This window comes from Ruditapes philippinarum, unplaced genomic scaffold, assembly GCF_026571515.1.
Source record: "Ruditapes philippinarum isolate M1 unplaced genomic scaffold, ASM2657151v2 ctg13833_1_1_1_1, whole genome shotgun sequence".
In the NCBI taxonomy this organism is placed as follows: Eukaryota; Metazoa; Mollusca; class Bivalvia; order Venerida; family Veneridae; genus Ruditapes; species Ruditapes philippinarum.
Genome location: NW_026862640.1, coordinates 1 through 23,163, shown reverse-complemented (window position 1 = coordinate 23,163; position 23,163 = coordinate 1). Strand labels below are relative to the sequence as shown.

Genomic DNA, 23,163 nt, shown 5'->3' with positions numbered 1-23,163 from the left:
ATTTTTCTCAAGTTTGATTTTCTTGAAACATTTAGGTTCATCTGGAGGCATGCAGCTATAAAGCTGGTGAATTTTAAAAGCTCTTGGATACTTAATCACTTTAAACTAACTATTTCAAAGCAGGGCAAGTCCGTTATGTATAGAGTAATGGTTAAAATACACATTGACTATCAATACAAGCTTTAAATGTTGTCTCTTATTTAACAAATAAATTTAGAGTATGAAAAATATCAGGCGTACAGTTGTTTATTTTACACCGAAGATTTGATGTGATAACATTTTCACTATATTATTAATTGATATACAAAAGAAAACAATACGAAATGAAAATTGAATTATAAAAACATACATTGTTGGATTAAGACCGAAAGCGAATAATTTTGAATGAGATTATTTATTTTCTATACATTTTTTGGGACAAGCTACAACATCTTTCTTCTCGCCAAAGTAAACATACTTAACGCATTTGCATTGAAGTAGTTTGAGATAGTACACATCTTTTCAAATTTTACATTATAAATCTAGAAAATATTCAGTCCCTTGGCGATTAATATGTAAATATCGAAGGGTATCTTGATAGACAGCCTAACAAATAGGTAAATTTTGCAATTTACATTTACCTGCATTTATATAGATCTACGTTAATTTATTCCCACGCCTAACTTTATTTAAAAGTAAATATAGTCTTATGTGATTAGATATTTTTAAAAAAAAAACACAGATTGGCAGTCTTATAACAGTAAGTAAATATAGTCTAATTAATGTGATTAGATATTTAAAAAAACAACACAGATTGGCAGTCTTATAACAGTAAAAGTTATATCAAAAGCTATTTCGAATGCGCCCTGAATGTTGGATTTTATATACCCTGTTATATACTATTTGAAAGTGTTTTTTTAAATAGTACAATCCAATGCCTACAGTACTTTTTACAAGTTGACACTGCATCTTTTACGATCAAAGTAAAAGCCGAGTGAAATATTTTATTAGAAAAAAAAACAAAAAAACATATGTATACATTTTCATCGCCAAGTTACTTTTTGGCAGTACAATACAAAGTAAAGAAAAGTATGTTACATTTAAACTTGTACATTCAAGTAGACTCAATCTTAGCTGCATCTCTGAATACACAAAATTTTCTATTACAATTCAGGACTTGAAATGAACAATATGATCTCCTTTTTTGTTTATTTAGCTAGTCATAATTATATAAATATTCTTTTATTGTGATATTAGTGACTGTTATTTTTCTGTTTGTTTGTTTGCTATGACCAGTTGCATATTATATGCCTTGGTTTAATAAAAGCTGAAACTTTTTTCTTTTTTTTTTCCGTATATACATCTAGATACAAAACCTAAATCTGTCATGTTATGGAAATGGTATCTCACGATCTGCGCATGTAAAAATATCACGTATCCTCGAGATAGATTGAATGGAACATAATTATAATGTCGTTTGTAAAATTTCTAATTGCGATGTGAATAATATATGTAAAAGACTCTATGTACAGGTGATATATTTAGTTCACAATTGCATGTACAATGTATTATATATCCATTAATGTGTTTATTAAACCATAGGCATGAATCGTAGTTTTCTTTTGACAACCTTCAGTTGATGATTTTGTCATTTGAATATCTCATTTTCCAATGAATAAATTGTATGTCTAACCGTTTAATACAGTACATGTATAGATTTCTACATTTGCAAATAATTTATATAGAAATTTAATTATATCAGAATCAGACATTCAAGACTAGAGTGTAATTGTGTGACATGGCGCCTGCATAGATCTATCGCTTTTAAAGTACAAGTATAAGTATGCAATTTATTTATAATGTCTTAATGGTGATGTGTGTTTACTTATTTATACAGCTTGGTGTTTTTCACGATCAATTATTTGCTAATATGAATCACAGTTTGACGAGCAGCTGATTGTTTACATAGTTGCCACGATACGATGAAACCGAACGATTCCGAATGAAATATCGACCAATCAAAATCGCTATAGACCAATTAACTCTTCGTAAAGTGTACACTTCCGGGTCAAAATTGGATACCAAACAGGATTAAAATGTATACATTCTGAAAGACAATAGATCGATTGATTTAGATTTATTATTAGATACAGGTGTACGAGCTAGCTAAATTGAAGTTTATACCAAAGGAAAATGACTGATCTTGAGGAATATATTTTTGATGAGGACGGAAATCCAATTTTGCAATGTCCCAATTTTCCACAAGAAGAACAATTATTCGCTGACGAGGATGATTGTAAGGATATATTTCACATTAAAGGGGACGGATACGATGTCACCTTGTCGCTGGCTAGAGGTCTCATCACCTGGAGTAATGTCAATCCTTCCGGTAAATATCAATGTTCATGCACTTTGTAACCGGGTTATGAATTATGATTCATTTTTAAGCAGTTTAATTGTCCTATTCAGCTCTTTTAAACCGGTGACCGGGTCTTGCTCTACATATGGAATATAGTTTCCAAAATATCTGAAAATGTAGAAAATCACCAAAAAAACTTGGTTATATTGCCAATACAAAATTAATTAGAGCTAGTTGTATATGTATTTTTGTAAAATAGGAGGATGTACCTTTACATTTGATCTGCAGATGTTCATATTACTTCTGATATGATGACCTTTTTGTGATTTAATTATATTTTTCTTTGAGTATATCATATGTAAAGATGGTGGGGGTTATGGAAAGTATTAAGACAACTACACGTATAACTTCGTGTAAGCACAGACTTAAATTGTCAATTAAAGTCTGTGCATGGTATTAGTGTAATCTTTAAATATTGATATTGACCCAGCAAACACATGACATTGGATCAAGGTCAAATTAAAGTTGGTTCTGATGTCCGATGACAGTTGCAAAAGTCGGATATGAAAGTTTTTTTTAGACATCATTTTCAGACATCTATTTCAGTATTTGCTGTTATAATCTGACCATTTTTTGGACTGCAATCTTACCAATTTCTGACAAATAATCACAGTCCTACCAGATTTTAGATGTCAGATAGATGTTGCATTATGATCCCTGATGTAAATTCTAACGTCGATGCGACATTTTGTAAATATCATGTGTTTGCTGGGGACTGTCATCATATATTAAGTTTAAACACTTAAATCTTCAATTAATATAGAAAAATGAACACAATTGCTCTTACTGCAGCTAAATTCATTTGAAGATACTTTCCATACACCTTAAAATGTTTAAGGTGTGGCTTATTTTGGTACCACAAAGACGCATATTTTGATAAAATATGATGATAACATAATATACAGTGTCAATGTTAATAAATCATCTTCTTTGGGGACATTACATTGTACATTTAGTCAAGATTTCCATTTCAACCAGATTCATCAATGGACAATCTATATATACTGTGTTTATTGGACAGACAATGGATGTGCTTTCTGAAGATTATCTACTGAATGCTTCACATATTATTGCATTGTGGGCAACCCCCAGCTACGCATGTCATTATCTTATCTTGAGTAAACAAGATCTTTTTTTGTAAAAATCATTCTTTGCTATGCTACTATCTCTTTATCATTATCAAGCTGTCCTAAGATGTTTTATCAAAAGGCTTTTTCATCTCAGCTCACAAAGAAAGCCATGCTGTCACTTGTATGTAAATGGGAGATGTATTTATATAGAATGATAAGATTTTTCATTAAATACTACTCATTCAATGCAAGTTTTGACTGATATTAGGACATTATTTAAAATCACATGAAATGCTTATATTCTATTCATTATATTTGTAGAGTTTTTCTTTTGTCCTCTTTCCAGATGCTGCATTTTTATTTTATTTTAAGGTTAAATATTACTAGATGTCATAAAACAGTTAATGTCGATGTAATGATATTACTTATTTTGAACTTAAATGTATATGACTGAATGAATGAATGAATGAATGAATGAATGAATGAATGAATGAATGAATGAATGACTGACTTAATGAATGAATGAATGAATGAATAAATGAATGAATAATTTAATGAATGGATGGATGGATGGATGGATGGATGAGCTTTCAACCTAGTTTAGGCGTGATTCAGTTAAATACTTCAAATGACTTGCCCATTTTTGATTCTGGACCCATTTATTTTATTGGGGGAAAAGTAATAATGTGTTTGACTTGATATTTTAAATTGGTACCCATTCATTTCACGGGTCTTAAAATAGGTAGATTCGTCATGGCAAGCGCAAGCAAAATGTTGACAAAAAGTTTTTCCTTTCAGGAAAAAAAAAAGGTTTATTAAAGGGGAAAAAGGCAAAGGCAAAAAAATCTGTATCTCGGGGGGTTTTGGGTTGAAAAAACAAAAAAAAAAGTCCAAATTTAGTTAAAGTGGGGAGGGTTTGTGTTTGGTAAAATTTTTTGATCATTTTACTGCATTTTGCTCTGTCTCCTTTGAACAATTCCTGCATAAAAAAAAGGTTTAAAAATTTTTTCTGTTTAAAAAGCAGTAGAAAATTTTTAGGGAAAAAGTTGTATTTCACGTGAAATCAGCTTTGTTTCAACTTTCCACAAGTAAAAATTTTAAAAATGTAAAAAAAGTTTTTCAGTTTTTACCTTTTTAGACAGGTTCTGGTAAAGGACCTTGTTCCATTATGGCAAAAAAATTAATTCATATTTTAATTTATATTTTTACCAAATTCTTATTTAAAATCTACAATTTTGCAGTTTTACAGATATTTTTTTTAAAATAAAACCAACATATGTAAAAATATGCTCTAATCTTGTATTGTGTTAAATCCTATTTAAACTGTATTTTCAGGGTTTTCTCTTCATGTGGCTGATGCATTTGGTCCTAACACATTATCTGAGAGGTTGTTAGTATTTGAACATCCTAGTGAAGCTCTCTGTTCAATGTATGTCAGAAAGATAAATATGTATATGGAAGGTAGGTCACTGTATATTCTTAAATTATTTCAAGCAGCTCATATTGCGTAATATAATTATATTGAATTTTTTTCTTAATCAGAAAATAACTTGTAAATTTCAATGTATTAGAATGCATTACTTAAATATTATCAGGAATAAGGGAATAAACTGCTATACAACTTACGGAATTATGAAGAATTTCTATAAAAAGAATGTTTAAAAAGATTCATAAAATTTACAATTCTTCTCTCTCTTCATGTAATTATTTATGATAAAAATTTTTTTAAAAAACATTTTCACTATACAAAATTTTAAACCTGACTTTTTTTTTTATGACCCAAACCCAAAAAAAAAATCCCCGTTTATTTTTAAAAATTTAAGATATTTTTTATTTTTTTCTCTCCCGAAAGCATGATCGTCCCAAACTGTAAAAATTTTCCCACAACAATGAGAAGAAAAAAGGTGTGCGTCTACAAGAATAAAGTGACCCATTTTTTCAAGCTGCTGTTTAAACTTAGTTTGGTTTGGGTAAGTTAATAAATATTTAAATTTCTATTTTCAATTTTTTAATTTTTTCCCCTCACCCCCACCGGCCCCACCCCCCCCCATTTTTCTGTAAGGGAAAATTTTCCGCATATTTTTGGGACTTTTTGTTTGTAAATATCAGAGTTTCTTTCCCTTAAGTTGAAATTATAAATTTGGAAATTGCCCAGCTGGCAGAATTTAAGGTCAACGCACAGACACGGGGGTCAAAATTTATCTCTATGAAAAATTTGGGCCCTTTTAAATTACTAAAGGGAATTGGGCATTTCACCTTCCCCACATAAGTAAAAACTGTAAATTTAAATGGACTTGCCCCAGGTTAAATGGCCCAAACCTATCAAAAAATTTTTTAGGAAAAATTTTCCCAAAGAATCCACTAAAACTAAAATACTTAAAAATTTTTGAAAAATATTTATAAGATAATAGTTGACATATTCAAGGTGAAAACATTTGGATCATAATGCATATCAATATTTTTAGTCAACAGCATATCACTATTTTTAGTCAATGACAGTGATTTTTTTCAAAACTCTACATTTATTTTGTTCTTCAGAGGTGCAGCACAATGAGCACATCAAACAAGAAATGGTGCACATCAACTTGGACGATTACGACTGGTATGGCTTTCCATAGTTTTATTACATTAATAGTGATGATTTAAACAGATATTTTTTACCAAAATAGAATAATTAAAGATTTAAGATCCAGTCACAAAGTAAGTGTCACAGGGTGAGAAAAATGTGCAGCCTGACCGGGACTCGAACCTGGGACCCTCAGAATACCGTTCTGCAGCTCTAATGACAGAGCTATCCGGCCCCTTACACATGGTCTACCCTAAATAGTGAACAGTTCTGAACTGTGACATAAGTTTTTCTACTATTCTTTTCAAAGGATTTCTTTTAGGTTATTAACAAATAGATAAACATTATTATTTTGTAAATCTAATTTGTTTGCAAAAGGAGTGAAATGAATAAAAACTGATATTTTGCTATAAATAATTTGCAGTATAGTAGCAATGGGTGGAGATGGGACAGTGAGTAAGGTGGCAGATGGTTTGTTGACAGCTTCACAGAAGAGGAAGGACATTGATCAGAAGTCTGGATTTACACCAGTTAAAGCGGCCATTCCTCTTGGTATAATCCCCATAGGTAATGATAGTCAAGTAGCTTGGAGGTACATTTTTGTTATTCATGCCAAATATGATGATGTGTTAAGCCTGCCATGATTTGACATTGACCGTGAAAAATGTTCACAAAACAGTATGATTATGTTTGTTGTTTTATATTTCAAGTTTGTGTAATTGCTTAAAGGTGACTTTCCATCTTAACCCAGGAATGCTGACCTTTTTTTCTCATGTACATGTACATGTAACATCAGTACATGCTAGTTATTATTTTATCTTTAGTTCATATAGGATTGAAGCTAAAAGCTTATGTTTTGTACTGTTAACCATAATGACAATAAATAAAGTTTGTCTTACTATCATGGCAATCTTTAAATTGGTTCAGATATTTAACTTGCTATCTTTACAAATCAGCTGAAATGAAATAGCGTTTAAAAAAAGTTATATCCAACAATCTTCCATAAACATTTTGTATGTCAATTATAATTTTTTCTCTCTGTTTTTAAGGTTCGACAAATGACACTGGTCGATCAGTTATGGGGACGGATGATGTAATTAGTGCTGCATTGTATATAATACTTGGACGCTGTACAGCGGTGGATATCTGTTCAGTATATATAAGGAAGATAGATTGATGCAATGGTGTTTCAAACTGTCAATACGGGTTTGCTGGGAATGTATTAACTTTTCGGAAAAGATACAAATCTCTGGGCAAGAGAGGGCTGGAACCAGCGTTTATAAAAGCTTTGACAAAGGCAAAGTTAAGGTAAGAAATGAAACAATAATTCATGGAATATACACAAAGATTATTATTATCTTGAAAATATTAATTTGAATGTCAGTTTATTGTTATTGACTGAAATTTAACCAACAGTACTTTTATCTGTGTTTTTTTTTCACAGGTATATTAATTATACACAATTTAACCCTTTATTTAAACATTTTTTAACAAAGTGCAATACCTGTAGTGTACCAGTAATAAAAGAAATGAATTTTTGTTACTTCAGGGCATACAAATGTAATAATAAATATGAATTCTTATTACTTCAGGGCATACAAATGTAATAATAAATATGAATCCTTATTACTTCAGGGCATACAAAGTATTAATGAATTATTGAATACAAATTCTAATTATTTAGGGCATACAAATGTCATAATAAAAAATGAATTTTAATTTCTTCAGGCCATACAAATGTGATGTGGAGTACATACCGGCAGACAGTTTACCAAAAAATCGCAAATTCTTGCCTTGTTATCGAGGGTAGGTACAAATTATGGTTAACATAACATTATTAAATCAGAAGTGACATCATCAATAGCACAAAATATATATGAATGAAACATAATGACATCATATCATAATATGACATCATTTATGGCATGATATAATAAAATTTACAGCTCTGCTAATTGGATGACAACTCTACTAATTGAATTATTACTCCACTAATTGAATTATAGCTACACAAATTGGATTACACACCTATTCTCACAAGATAGGCCCAACTTAAATTGACAAAATGTTAAAAAATGAACTTGTTTTTTATTAAATTTTTATTACATAGATGGTTATAGAGATATGTGTCTGACAAATTTGGAAAGTTACAGCACTCAAACTCGATTATTATCTGTAGAACAGCCACTGAAACAAATTGAGTACTTTTGCAAAATGTAATTTACGTTACCTTAACTAAACATAAACCAATGGTCATATTAAAGATATTTTGATATATTCAATAATTGTACTTGATACAGATAGTCACTTCGATAACTAATTTGCCAAAGTAACATTACATATTCTATGCACAGGTTTTGATAAAACCGTAGACCAAGCTTTAACTTTTTCATTTATGTTGGGTTGAATAATTCTGGAAAATATGATCATCAGAACTAATAGCTACATAAACAAAATCATTGTTGTACTTATTTAGTTGATTTTATTATGAATTATAAGCACCAAATATTAACATACAACAGTATTTGACTTTAAAATATATTTTGTATGCAGCATACACCAATACAAACACAGCTGGGAAATGGTAACGTAAATTACAAAGTATGCACCTTTAACTGGGCAACAGCAAAAAAACTTAAAGATTAATTAAAGATAAAATGACAGCTATGTTTCATTCTTTTGCTTTTGAATAATCTTAGATGTAATTATCAGTAATAAGTTCGTCGACTAAGATAAATTTATAAAGGTTTATGCTGAAACTGTTTCAAACATATTCATTTTTCCATTCTTTTAAGAAACGAATAGCTTAAGGCCGTAAATACCTCGTGAATGCCATTAAGACATTATCTTTTTTATCATATATATAAAAAAATTATAAAATATAACAAAGTCTATGACTTGGTTTAAAGCTGTTACTTTCAGACCAAAAATAACAAATGAACAAAGTAAAAGAATTGACCAGTTATGGTAACGTAGATTACCTTATATTCAAGGATTTTTATATATGTTTGAACATGTCAAACAGTAAAATGTTGATGTCCGAGCTTTTGCAAAAGAAAATCAATTAATTCATAAATTGAAATAGAAAAGTCTGATCAAACGCATAAGAAAATCTTTTTAATTTTTAAGCATGATGTTTATTTAATGTTAAAAAACACAAAAAAACAACAACAACAAAGCCATTGAATCATTTATAAAAAGCGGCCTTCTGTTTTTCTGAAGGTTTTATATAAAAGTCCAATAAAAAAATATGGTGAATAATTATATTTGCCATCATAAATTACAGAATCAATAATTAAACTCCAGGATTCCTCTAATCTACATGTCCACTATCTATTTGTATATTAGTAAAGCGTGTGATTCGTTTTCGAATTTTCTATTTTTAGAAACAAACATCACCGGCGTTCTATAAAATTAAATAGATCTTTAGACACTGTTTTAAAGTAGTCCTTACATTGATATGTTGCACTTTTCTAAGATAAAATTACTGAAATACTTAATTTGAAAAAAAACAAAACAAAAAACATTTTCGAACAAAAATGAAAGCTGAATGTCGCGCTTTAAATTTATCTTATCTCGTCCTCTTTTAACCTGAAAGAGCGCACATAACTAACTTTGGATGACTCATCTATGCCAGAACAACCCCCTTCTAACTTGACACAAATCTTGTCGGCATTGTTTGGCCAATTGAAAGTTGGTGCTTTGACCTCTTTACATTTTCGATTTTGCTAGTGTTAAACAAGAAAATCGTCATCAGCTATGACAACCTCTTCAAAAGGTACCAATGTGCCTAACTACTATTTTCGTGTTCCGGGTGCTTGAACGTACACCATTTTCATCATCGACAATCAGTCTGTCTTCATCTTGAACACAACCTCACCAATTTATTTATTAACTTGTATTTGAGTCTCAAGCTCTTTCATTCTGTGTCAATTTCTGGACATTTTTTTTCTGACATTCTATGTTCTGGTCGCTAAAGCCCTCCACCCCCCCCCCCCCTTTTTATTTTTCACTGTTGTTGCTCAGTATGATTTTGTTCTTTTCCGTTCTTTTTTTTCAAGTTATTTTACTCCTTATGTTGATTTTTTCCTCCCACAAAAGGCTCGCTATATTTCAGCCTATGATATACCCATACTTGCTGAAACAAAGAAAAAGTAATCTACGTTACTTATTTTGTAATCAACGTTACCATTTTTAGTAACCATTTATTTATGCCTAAATTACAGTTTTTTCTCCAGGAACAAACAGAGTTATTACATTAAACTACCATATAATGATCTACAATATAGGAACATGTCAAATATTTGGAGAAGAACTACTTATTGGTGTTGCAGATATCACAAGTTGATATTTTTGTAATCTACGTTACCAACATTGGTATCACATTTCTTACACCTTTATAAAATCATAGATGATCTGGTATAACACAAATAACATACATGAATCTGTGTAGATCTGTTATGATAAAAAAACTTTATGAACAAAATCTTTTGGTAAGTAAAAATGGAGACCAAAAAAAGAATTAGTTAAAAACTTAGTGGGCCATGACGTAACTAATATATGCAATAAATGTTTGAATTATAAGTGTACAAGATTAATTTCGTTGAAATTAAAGATGTATAATTCAATTATAATCTTAAAACTATAATAAAAACATTTCATCACTTACCTTGTTTTACTTTCCTGAAGATAACTGGAACTCAGTAATATAGTGTTTCTACGCGGAAATTGCAAATGCAAATGACGGAATAAGGGCAAATTTGAAATAAAGGGAAATAAACTATGTGTATATTGATCTAGAAGTATATATAGCTGAACCTTGAAACAGCTGAACATTATCTCGGACATTAAAATCAAATTATTTGCAGAAATTGAAAAACCGCGGTAACGTTGATTACATCTCGTAGATTACATTTTTATTGTCATGAGCATGATTTTTTTACAAACAACCAACTTTTACAAAATAAAGAAATATTGAATGTTTAACAAGTCTAATCTAATTGATAATAGTATATATAGAGCATCCTATGTCACAATATTTGAGTAATAGCAGTAACGTAGATTACATTCTTAAATTTATTTTACAAATATAAAGTTTGTTTTTCTGGTGTAATGTCTTTTATGAAATGAGTTAATCATTGTATCGCGTATCGTTTATACTATGTTTTGTTAGTATTTTCATCTATTTAAACACCTTCTAATGTGTTTATTGCCTGTGTATTTTTTGTGCGCAAGCTAAGTAACGTAGATTACATTGGATTTGGAGACAAGAAAGTTTTGTTTTATAACGAAGAATGCAAAGAGCTTCACTCAGAAATTCTTTTAATTTTCAAACTTCAACATGTCGTGAAACGAAAATTAAAAAGATATGTTCTGTTTTTAACAAATTGATGCAACACTTGTGTGTTAAATCATGTAACCCTTTACAGAGACAGCGTATTTTTCTTTTATATTGATATCATTTGTTCATTTCTTTTTCTAAATACCAGTTTCTGACATCTATTGTGAATATGATTTAAAAGAAGGAACCATGTAATGTTGAAAAAATAACAAAACTCAACTGTATAATTATACCCCCAAAAACGAAGTTTGGGGGGGTATATAGGAGTCACCCGGTGGTCGGTCGGTCGGTCGGTCGGTTGGTCGGTCGGGCGGTCGGTCGGTCGGTCGGTCGGTCGGTCCAGACGTCCGTTGCATTTTCCTTGTCCGGAGCATAACTTGAAAACTAATGGTTGGAATTCAATATAACTACATACAATGGTCAAGCACATTGAGAGGAAGTGCAGTGCACAAGAACCATAACTCTATCTAAAGTAATTACAGAGTTATTGCCCTTTGTTACTTTTCCTTGTCCGGGGCATAACTTGAAAACTACTGGTTGGAATTCAAAACAACTTCATACAATTGTCAAACACAATAAGGGGAAGTGCAGTGCACAAGAACCATAACTCTATCTAAAGTAATTACAGAGTTATTGCCCTTTGTTGCTTTTCCATTGCTTTTTTTTTTGTCCGTTGCATTTTCCTTGTCCGGAGCATAACTTGAAGACTAATGGTTGGAATTCAATATAACTACATACAATGGTCAAGCACATTGAGAGGAAGTGCAGTGCGTAAAAAACATAACTCTATCTTGACTAATTACAGAGTTATTGCCCTTTGTTACTTTTCCTTGTCCGTGGCATAACTTGAAAACTACTGGTTGGAATTCAAAACAACTTCATACAATTGTCAAACACAATAAGGGGAAGTGCAGTGCACAAGAACCATAACTCTATCTAAAGTAATTACAGAGTTATTGCCCTTTGTTGCTTTTCAATTGCCTTCTTTTTTTGTCCGGAGCATAACTTGAAGACTAATGGTTGGAATTCAATATAACTACATACAATGGTCAAGCACATTGAGAGGAAGTGCAGTGCATAAGAACCATAACTCTATCTAAAGTAATTACAGAGTAATTGCCCTTTATTACTTTTCCATTGCTTTCTTTTGTCCGGACCATAACTTGAAGACTAATTGTTGGAATTCATTATAACTTCATACAATGGTCCAGCACATTGAGAGGAAGTGCAGTGCACAAGAACCATAACTCCATTTTGACTTATTACAGAGTAACTGCCCTTTGTTTCTTTTCCTTGTCCAGAGCATGACTTTAAAAGTACTGGTTGGAATTCAAAACAACTTCATACAAAGACCAAGCACAATAAGGGGAAGTGCAGTGCACAAGAACCATAACTCCATCTTGACTAATTACAGAGTTATTGCCCTTTGTTACTTTTCCTTGTCCAGAGTAACTTAAAAACTTTTTGGAATTCATACCTTAAACGTTGTAAAGGAATTAAAAGGAACGGGGCACGCCAAAAATTCCATTTTGAAAAAATAAAATTATCCCTTTAAAACCGTCCAACATAACTTAAAAGACTGTTGGTTTAAAAACAATTTTTCAATGGTCGAACAATAAGGGGAATTTGGTGCCGCAAATCACCCAGTATTTAATGATTATTGCCCTTTTGTTTTTTTCTTTGCCCCTTTTGGACTTTTTAAAGTTTAAATTCCAAATTAAAACTTCATCAAGGGCCCCACTGGGGGAAAAACAATTGCCCCCAAAATTATTTTTAAATTTGCCCACAACCAAAAACTCTATTTTTTCAATTCTTTTACAAGGTATTCTGTTACTAGTAACATCCTCATTTCCGAAGCAGACTTGTGGGGGTATTAATCACATTTAGTGATAGTTCTAGTTGTATATGTTTTAACTGTTGTCAAGAGACACTCAAATTTCAAACTTGGGCCTATCTTGTGAGAATAGGTGTACAACTGTACTGATTGGATTACAATTCCTATAATTGGATTTGTACCCTTAATGTACAATTAATTAATTCACTTTCAGGCTTCTTGTTATTGTGTCAAATTTATTATTTTCATACAAAACATTTTACCTTAATCATTTTATCAAACAGTTTTATTAAATATTGACTAAAAGTATGTAAAAGATGTACACCTAAAGCTGCTATTTGAAAAAAAAGAGAGAGAAAAATAATTAAACATGTAAATAGATAATGCAAGTGTGTTTTTAATTTTGACCAAAAGTGAGCAAAAATATGCACCTAAAGCAGCTATTTTGGGAAAAAGAAATATTGTTTTAAATACATGAATTGTGTATGAATAATTGTACAGGTATACAGATAATTTGAGATGTATTTCTATACCAGATGTGACGTCTGCTGGCATGAGGAGGTTATAGATGATAATGGAGTAACGGAAGATCTTGTACAGGCGTTTGATCCTCTAGCTGAGTCTAACAACAGTGATACCTTAGTCAGTAAGTAAAATTTGCTGCTCAATAAACAAACCTCCAAACATTTCACCATCACAAAGTAGCTCGGTAAATTTCCCACAACAATTTATTTGGTCACTTGACTACTTATGTTAAGGTTCTATTAAATTTCGTTCTCTTGTAGCTATATCCCTTTTTAGATTAGAAACGACCCAGTTTTTAGCTCGACTATTCGCAGAATAATTGAGCTAATGCAGTCACCCATTTGTCGGCGTCGGCTTCCCTGTGGTTAAGTTTTTGCATGTAAGCTGGTATCTCCATAACTACTGAAGGGAATGAATTGAAACTTCACACACTTGTTCCCTGTGATTATCTAAGATGATTGGCACAAGTCCCATAACTCTGATTTGCTTTTTTACATAATTATGCCCCTTTTTCGACTTAGAAATTCTTGGTTAAGTTTTTGCGTGTAATCTGGTATCTCCAAAACTACTGAAGGGAATGGATTGAAACTTCACACACTTGTTTTCTGTGATTATCTAAGATGATTGGCACAAGTCCCATAACTCTGATTTTCTTTTTTACATAATTATGCCCCTTTTTTGACTTAGAAATTCTTGGTTAAGTTTTTGTGTGTAAGCTGGTATCTCCATAACTAGAAATTCTTGGTTAAGTTTTTGTGTGTAAGCTGGTATCTCCATAACTACTGAAGGGAATGGATTGAAACTTCACACACTTGTTCTCTGTGATTATCTAAGATGATTGGCACCATCCCCATAACTCTGATTGCTTTTTTACATAATTATGCCCCCTTTTCGACTTAGAAATTCTTGGTTAAGATTTTGCGTGTAAGCTGGTATCTCCATAACTACTGAAGGGAATGGATTGAAGCTTCACACACTTGTTCCCTGTGATTATCTGAGATGATTGGCACAAGTCCCATTTATGTTTGTGCCAATCACAAGTCCCATAACTCTGATTTGCTTTTTTACATAATTATGCCCCTTTTTCGACTTAGAAATTCTTGGTTAAGTTTTTGCTTGTAAGCTGGTATCTCCATAACTACTGAAGGGAATGGATTGAAACTTCACACACTTGTTTTCTGTGATTATCTAAGATGAATGGCACAAGGTTGACTTAGAAATTCTAGGTAAATTTTTACTTGTTAGACGGTATCTCCATAACTACTAAAGGGTTTGTACCTTTTCGGACAATTAGGTAAGCATTATTATACTCGATGAAACACCCTTGTGACAACTTTTCCAATAGTCGAGCGTTATTGTCCTCCGACAGTTCTTGTTATTAAAGGTAATGAACATGCATGATATATTAACAACAATATATAAACATTTTTAAAGCGGCAATAATGCCATACGTAGGTTGCCATTAGACCTCCTAGTATGACTAGATTATACTGGCTGCTTATTAACTTTTTTAAAATAATAATGAAATCTCTCAAACTATTATTAGAAAAGTCTACATTCAAATAAAGTCCTCTATATAAGTTCATTTATTACACAAATTCATTGAATAGACCAGACTAAAATTCAGTGAAAACACAAATTCAGAGATTTACACAAATTCAATGATTACACAAATATAGTGATTACACATATAAAGTGAAAACGAATTCATTTAATACACAGGACACAAATTCAGTGAAAACACAAATTCAGTGAAAACATGTTCATTGAATACATAGATTCTTCAGTGATAACACAAAGTATGTGATTACACAAATTCAGTGATTACACAGATTCATTTATTACACAAATCCAATGTTTGCACAAATTCAGAATACTAAACGGTAACAAAATCTGCTTTTTATACCTTATAATGAACACATTTAATTTGGTATCTTATAAAACATATTATTTTTTCTTTTCCTTTTTCTCAGATTTGGCGGAGCATGAAGACACACCATGGAGAAGTAGGAAGTCAGATTTTCTCAATATAGGTCTGTTTACTATACCAGGGCGGTCTGAGTTAGCCCCAAGGGGGATGAGTAAATACTCCCACCTCAATGACGGGGCCATTGATCTCGTCCTAGTGAAAGATGCACCAAGAAAAGAGTTCATACGAATGCTCAAAAGGTTAACAAATGTGAAAAACCAGGTATGCTAAAAAAAGTTTTATGCGCTGTATTTTTAGTTGAAGATAAATGCTATTATATCCGCATATTTTGTTAGGTTGTCAATTTGTAAATGTTTCCTGATTAAGAATATTCCCTTTGAAAAATGACAATTAATTTGTGAGGGAAATAGTGTTTGAAAGTTTGCATGCACATATGTCTCAGTGTTTTTTTTCTTTATATAACTACTACCCTAAAAGGGTACTGTTCCCAATAGAAAATAGACATTAAATTCCCAATTTCCAATGTTTAAATTCCCAAAATGGTTGTTCAAAATTGCCACAAGGCCAAGAGAATTTCTCTGAAATCATTTAAATGCAATATTTCATATAAAACACCACTCAATAGTTCTACCTGGACAGTGGAAGCTGTAAGCTATCTTTATTCATGATGACTAATCTTAATTGTAGCTGAAAAAATGCATGACAAAAATCCCAATTTAATTCAAAATAATGCATTTTTTCCCAATCAGTCTGGTACCGGCACCATTCCCAAAGTAGAGAAAAAAAACGCTGTGTCTTAAAAGTGGCTATACGAGGCTTACAAGATTCTGAAATGGAAAGTCTTAGATTGGAAATAGATTTTAATTTTGAGTTTATTGTTAATATAAATTATAATATTACATGCATGGTATGGAGTTCAAATGTTTGTAAATACCATTTAGACCATTTTGTGCAATGTCATACATTATGTAACTTATATATTTAAAATCTACTTCTATCGCTGGATTGACAAGCACATTGTTCAAATTTACTGTAGTAAGATTTAAGTTCATTGAAATACAATTTTTGCATTATTATTGAATCAGTTATAAAAGAGAGCATTGTTAAGTGTCCGGTATTAAATTTTGCAATTATTGCTTTTACAGCTTGACTTTCCATTCATGGAGGTGTTGCGAGTAAAAGAAGTCAGATTCCGTCTCCGCTTGCCGACTGGTTTTAAATACAATGACACTAACTTCAATGAAATAGACTATGAATTAGAGCGGAGAAAAAACCTAATTGATAATGCTTCAAAGTCGGACATTTTAGAACTTAGCGAATTAAGTGATTCAGATGATGACGATGCTCTTTCGAAGAGCAATAACTCAACCGGAAAAACTGTGCAATCAATTTCAACTACAACAAAGTCAAAGCCACCGTTTAAAAAATCGCAAAGTGTTCAACAAATCTCATCCAAGTTATTAAAACGCACAAATACTGAAACATCAATTAAGGTCAAGAATATGGATGATTCTGAAGATTCTGATGATGATGATCTTGATGATGATGATGACAGTGATAACTCAGGGGACATAGTTGTAAGTATTTTAACCTTATTTTGGCTTGAAATAATGAACAAAAAATAAGTCCAAAAATATTTTTTTTCCTTTTCTTAATAACAAAAATTTGTTTGAATGGGAATCTATTTTGTCTTTTAGCTTAATTATTGTGAGAGCTAATGATTGTACTCACCCTGGCCATGGTGTCACCAACACACTTTGATTAAATTTTTTGCCTGCAAGTTGGTATCTCCAAAACTACTGAAGGCAATGGGTTGAAACTTCAAACACTTGTTCTCTGTGATTATCATACTTGGTTCATAATTCTGAGTCCTTTTAACAGAGTTGGACACCTTTTCTTAATGTCAAGGACTAAGAATAGTTCAGTGTGATGTCGTACAGACTGGTCTTGTTTAATGGATTGTTAGGACAGTAAAAGGGGACCTAACTTAGAAGTTAGTGATTTAAAGCCTTTTTTCTAAACTTTGAATCACATTCTAACTGAGTGATTTAGAGCACTCAGTTGGAAATCTTGCAACTCACTTCTTTGCATCATTTAATTCTTTATTGTGAGGAAACTATCCACAGTAGATACAATTGCTCATTATTACAATTCATATTTTTGTCTTGTGCCCTACAATAAATATGTACACAGAAACCTATGTTTTCATCCTCAACTTGTGAAGAATGAAAGTTGCCATTTTTACTTACAAATGTTTGCCTGTTTTGCATGCAAATTAATTAAATGAAAGTGATTATCATAGAATTGACTAGATTATTTTTTATTTCCCTATATTTTACTTTCAAATTATGACCACAATATTATTTTATCAGAACATTAATTTTTTAAATGAATTTTTTTCCTGTCTTGTTACAGTCCATTAACTCAGTCGGCGTGCGAACAGTAAAATCAGCGTCTGCTGCGGACCAGAAACTCTGTGGTCCCGCCTACAGACCAACATTTGCCGAGCAGGATCGAGCTAGGCGTAACCGTCGGTTACAGAAGAAGGAGGAGAAAAAGAAGGCAAAGGAAGAAATGAGGATGAAATCTGTCTGGAATATTGATAATGAAATCAAGGAGGAGGATGTGCTAAGCTTCAGGTAAGTTCTCGTCAATGATTGGTTGATATGATTATTTCAGAGACACAAGGATTTTTCTTGCATATCAGACAGAATTATCTCCTGTTTACACTGGTGCTAGAAAAATATGTCTTACACCTCCCATGTGAGACAAGTCACATGCTTGAAATGACGTCATTTCCGCTCACCTTTTATGAATGAATTGTGTTCTTAGGATGACGTCATTTTGTCATTATGAATTCATACACTACTGTTAGAAAAAAGTGTGTAATGAAAATATCAGTTTTCATTATTTCTGTTCATGTAATAAATGTAAGAAAAAGAATCAAACACAAGCTGTCATTACATACAGGATTATCCAGCTCTCGGGTAACTGTTTAGCGGAAACTCATCAGAGCCTTGTTACATCCATAAACAGTTACCCTCAAGTCTGTATCGGCAGCCAGTGTAAGATTCTGACAGTATTGCCCCTACTATCCACTGTCCACGCTGGATATGTTGAGCATTAACGGGATATGTTGAGCATTTAGGGCAAGGCGTTAATCTCTCTGTGACTGTTGATCTCGGACATTGAGTCTTACAGTCATTTATCTCTTATCACTGATTTTGGAAATCATGTAAGACTAGTGGGCATTCAATTAATTATTGAGAAGTTTGTAATTACTGGTTGGTTATGCAGGAAAGTTGGTTGGGTGGACCAAATGCTGACATGTGACCTAAAATGTGTTCAAATTGGTGAATAAACACGAACAAACAAATCATAGAGAAATGTTCATAGATGGCTGACCAAATTGATGTATAAATGCAAACAAACAAATCATAAAGATATATTTATAGATGGCTGTTTTATTTTAATTGCACAATTCACATTATGGTATAAGTTTTGGAAATTTGAAATGAATGATGGAGTTCTGAATGAAAGAAAAATGTTTTATTTATCATCATAGATGTGATTATAAAATTATGTATTTATATAAAGTGGTACCAAAATAGGTTTTGGAAACATGCAAGTGACTACATTGTCATGCTATTTGAGAATTTATTATTAGCATTTTCTTCTGCATTGAAATATTGTCAATAGAATTTTTGTTTTTTGCTCTTTGAAAGTAAGATGGATTTGTATAAAGAATTGTGTTTTAACAAAAATGACTTCCAGTGATAACTCTTTATTGTTATTTTAATTCCAGAGTACATCATGGCTTACTTAAAATTTATGGACAAGGTGTGTCACCAGATACTGTTGTTTATGAACCTACATTACTGTGTATACCAAGAATGTAAGAATAACACAACTGTGAGAATTGCTACATGGGAAGGATTTGTCACGGAAAACTGTACGGAAAATATGACATCCATGTTCTTTTGCCATGCTTTTATTTTTTGCCATTATTGTGTATAATGTTTTATCTTCCAAAGGGAATGTCAACTTTATTATCCCCCGCCGAAAATTTTCGGCGGAGGATATACAAATAGTCTCCGTCCATCCGTCCGTCCGACCTTCCGCCCTTCCGTCCGTCCGTCCTTCCGTCCGACATTTTTGTCCGGAGCATATCTCTAAAAGTATTTGAGTTATCAACTTGAAACTTCATAGGTGGATGGACCTCATTGAGGAGGAGTGCAGTGCACAAGAATGATAACTCTACCTTGCATGATTTTTGAGTTATTGCCCTTTTTTATTTTTAAAATTGATTTTTGTCCAGAGCATAACTCCAAAAGCCTGTGAGATATTAACATGAAAACTTCATAGGTGCATAGATCTCACTCAGGAGGTGTGCAGTGCACATGAATGATAACTCTACCTTTCATAATTTTTGAGTTATATTGCCCTTTGTTATTTTTCATACCTTAATTTTTCACGCTGAGTGAAGCATAACTCAAAAAGTGTTTGAGATATCAACATGAAATGTCATAGGTGGATAGATCTTATTGAGGAAGAATGTTGTGCGCAAGAATTGATAACTCTTCCCTATACAATTTTTGAGTTATTGCCCTTTGTTTTTTTATGCTATTTTGTCCAGAGCTTATCTCAAAAAGTATTTGAGGTATCAACTTGAAACTTCAAAGGTGGATGGATCTCATTGAGGAGGAGTGCAGTGCTTAAGAATGATAACTCTACCCTGCATTATTTTTGAGTTATTGCCCTTTGTTAGTTTTCAAAATTAATTTTTGTCCGGAGCATAACTCAAAAAGCCTTTGAGATATCAAAATGAAACTTCATAGGTGCATAGATCTCACTCAGGAGGTGTGAACTGCACAAGAATGATAACTCTACCTTTTATAATTTTTGAGTTATTGCCCTTTGTTATTTTTCATACTTAATTTTTCAATTCAATTTTTTTTCTCAAAAAGTATTTGAGGTATCAACTTGAAACTTCATAGGTTGATAGATTTTACTGAGGAGGGATGCAGCACACAAGAATGATAACCTACCCTGCATTATTTTTCAGTTATTGCCCTTTGTTATTTTCATTCATCAGTATTCACATAGGTTGCAAATCTGTAATCACTATAGCCATCAGTTTTCATTACCAAAAGACCTCTTAAAATATAATTATTCTGTTCTACTACATATACATTCTTCCAATGAGCAAACACATTCGGCGGGGGATGGCCATGTTGACATGGCTCTTGTTAAATTTCTATCACCACAATATACACATATAATATTTGTTGAATTTGATAAATGTACTATTTGAGAGCACACTGCTTTGCAAGAAAATATTTCTATGCAAATAGAAAATAAAAATGCATGACTCAAAACGAGTCAACATATTAACATATGACATTGAGAGAATTTCCATTTTTATCTCCATTTAAGAATACTGGATAATCATTTGTTACAAACACTATGGTGTTAGGTGTATATCAATATGAGATAAGGAAATAATAGGGGGCATTATTTCTAACGAATGTATGATTATGTTGTGAAGTTTATAAAATAATGAATGATGCAGACAGGGTATCCTGTTAAAAAAGCAATAAAAGCTCAAATGGGCAGTCCTTATCACCCACACTAAACAGTGGCTCTTTCACATTTTGGTTAATGTGTGAATGAGATGCCCTCGACACTTCAGTTGTAGAGCCCTCGACCAAATCAAAGCTGAAGATGATTAAGTTTCACAGCTTCTAAAAATGTCTGGTTAAAGAATATGCTTTAAAGAATGGTACAGTATGCCACATAGAATTGTTTTGGATGCCACTTTTAGTAGGGGTGTACATAAATGTACCAAAAAACTCTAAAGGAAGTCCTGTTTAATAGTGTTTATATCCAGCAACAAAATTGCACCTGGATGTTGGTTATATCCAAGGGTATTGTTCTCGTATTTTTGTATTTTATTTTCCTATATTCGTCATGGGGTTATATAAAGATGTAGGTCATCTTGGTGAGAAACAATCGTACCCTGCGTTTATAAGAAAGACTCGGATATAAGAGGATCTTTCATTGGCCATCTGCTTTTTGTTTGGTTTGTGTTTACTTTTAGGTTTTGTTTATAAATGACATTGTATATAGTAGAGGAAAATATGTCTCCATTCACTTAAAGGTTGTGATTATAGTAAATCTTGTAGTAATACCTGCACATTTGTTACAAGAATTATCTTTGGGAAAGTCACGAATTTTTTACCACATATATATGTACACAACTTCTGCAAATTTATGAATTAATATTCATTTTAATCAATTTGAAAATAAGTATTTTCATTTTAATAAATTTTCATCCTTGCATAAATACTGCATATTTGCAAACATCAACTTTTCATTGGATAATCACATTTATATAGTTTTATATACATGGCTGCTTCAATTTTTCTGAAGAAAATCTCACTTTTTTCTAAAAAAAAAAAAAGGAAGTTTGCTGTATTATCAATTTGTTATTCCCTGACAGGTTTATATGACTGTATACATGTATAAGCACAAAGTTTTTCGCATAATAATCCTTGCCTAACAGCTTGGGTTATATTTTCCAAACAGCCATTTATATTGGGCCATATAACCTGTAAATATCCTTAAAACTAATATTATAAAGGCTTTAGTGAGTTTTATATAGTTATATAATCCCAGTTGTTGCCTATATATTCTAATATACATGTATATATAATCTTGCAACTGTTTATATTCAGCCATATAACCTCATCTGTCAAAAAATCTATAAAACTTATACATGTTTATGTTTTACAAATATCTTATCAAAATAATATACATGCCATATGGTTGTACAAATATCTGATATATTTGATTGATTTTTATTGAAATTTACACAAATTACATTCCGTCCATGTGTTAAGTTTTACTTACTGTATAGTTGATTTTAAAATCTTTAATTTCTGTTTACATTTGATTTTGATTGAAAATATACGTGAATAATGTAACAGTATTATAATTTATATTATTTTTATTTCAATGTATGTATTATAAGTGTACTCTGCCCTTTAACCCTTACCACTGCTGGTACAGAAAAGTGGTTAGCCTTTGCCACTTTATAAAAAACCCACAGTTATATAAATGAAATCACTGTACCCTGTCTTGCGAGTCCTATAATACAATTCAATGTGTACCATGGGACCAAAATGTCGGAGTATGATATTAACACCTAAATGAACGTCTGATTTCAATGACTGTATTTTTTAACTCTAATTTCAAAATATACAAAAAACATTTCTAAAAAGTGACATCAACGTTATGTTCACAGTAAAATGCTATGTACGTGTAATAGCACCAAAAAGTCAATAAGACAACTAACCGTCTAATAATATTTATGTGTAATATCTAACAACATGTCTTGCATTACAAGTACGTTTTACTTCCAAAATCACAAAGACAACTTCTTTGGAGTTTATATATTTCAACTTGAAATCCTTCCTTGTGAAACAGGAATTTAGACT

The 23,163-nt window shown here is 31.7% G+C and overlaps 1 pseudogene; it reads left to right on the top strand.

The window, feature by feature from the left end:
- Positions 1 to 1,891: 1,891 nt before the first annotated feature.
- On the top strand, positions 1,892 to 19,710 carry LOC132719687 (uncharacterized; annotated as a pseudogene).
- The last annotated feature ends 3,453 nt before the right edge of the window (positions 19,711 to 23,163 follow it).